The 1,253-nt window shown below is 37.8% G+C and overlaps 1 protein-coding gene across 1 annotated transcript in view; it reads right to left on the bottom strand.

Annotated features, from left to right (window-relative positions):
• Positions 1 to 1,253, bottom strand: part of LOC101847859 (A disintegrin and metalloproteinase with thrombospondin motifs 6) — a gene marked incomplete in the record, with an annotated part of 30,085 nt that overhangs the window by 19,101 nt on the left and 9,731 nt on the right.

The following is a 1,253-nucleotide window of genomic DNA, read 5'->3' on the forward strand; positions in this document are numbered from 1 at the left end:
AAGATGAACAAGAAAACACAGGGCGGAAATTACGGCTGATTTTGGTTACATTTAACAGGTCTGTCACAACTGGTAGGTGAATTCAAAAGATGTCGCGTATAGCTTATTTTTTGCGTAGGTATAACACCACTTCAAGATACAAATAAAAAACTGTCTTTTAAGTGGTTCGAATTGTGCCAATAAGGACGTAGAACAAAAAAACGCAGTGAATCCCAAATTGGTCCTCTAAAAGGTTTTAGTTATGGTAGAGGTTTTACGGCGCTCTCAACTGCATAAGGTCATATGAGCGTCAGAAGATTAGAGGTGCTACAAGTAACAAAAGGGTAACAAACATAAACAAGAAGGGGAGATAAGGACGACAAATGTTTGATAGGAAAGAAGAAGCAAACCTCACCCGAACACCCGCCAACCACCCACTCTCTAAAATAAAACAATAAAGAAGAATAAACACGGTTAGAAAGAAGACAGAATGTACGCTATGTTAGTGTGTTAGTGTTTTAGCGCCTATAAAAGGCTGATTGCACTGTATGCTTCCCAGGAAGTTGAGGTTATTTCAGAATGCTCTCAGGTCTGCTGGGGTAAAAGTATAGATTGTGAAGCGCATAGAACTTGCTGTTGAGTGTGGATTTGCGCCATACAAATGCTATCTATTATTATCATTACGCTATCATAACTATCACACTTACCCACCTGATCGCAGACATTCGTGCGTTCTATTACATATATATCCCTGTAAGAGTTGAACCTGCTATTGGTGTGATGCGGGGACTGAATGCAGACATGACCTCTAGATAGCAAAGAGAATATCCCAGTTCCCCCAAATTGTAGGATATTCCGTCCTTGTATTCGTAAACTGACGAATCCAAAAGCAAACAAAGGGGCGCATTCGACCTTTTTGTGAAGTTATAATATAATTAACAATATGTCATGTTAAACTATTTATGTGAAGCGTGCTGTCAAAATGGGTTACTTCTTGGATGTTATCCTTATGGAAATATATACGTCACGCCTATAGGGGAAGTTTTTACAATTTATTTATAAGTATGAAAAAATAAAAGGCATTTTGTACTTTATGCATACGTCATAATTAGAAAATCTATAAATTTCAATGTAGCATCGATTTTTGGCCAATATCTCTGTTTGTGGATTGTGAGAAGTAACTCATTTTGTCAGCTCGCCTCACACATAATTGTGATTAATCGGTCATTCAAAGGTCTAGAAACTTACCTTCACATTGCAGGATTTGTAGCGCT

This window comes from Aplysia californica, unplaced genomic scaffold (assembly GCF_000002075.1).
Source record: "Aplysia californica isolate F4 #8 unplaced genomic scaffold, AplCal3.0 scaffold01776, whole genome shotgun sequence".
NCBI lineage: Eukaryota > Metazoa > Mollusca > Gastropoda > Aplysiida > Aplysiidae > Aplysia > Aplysia californica.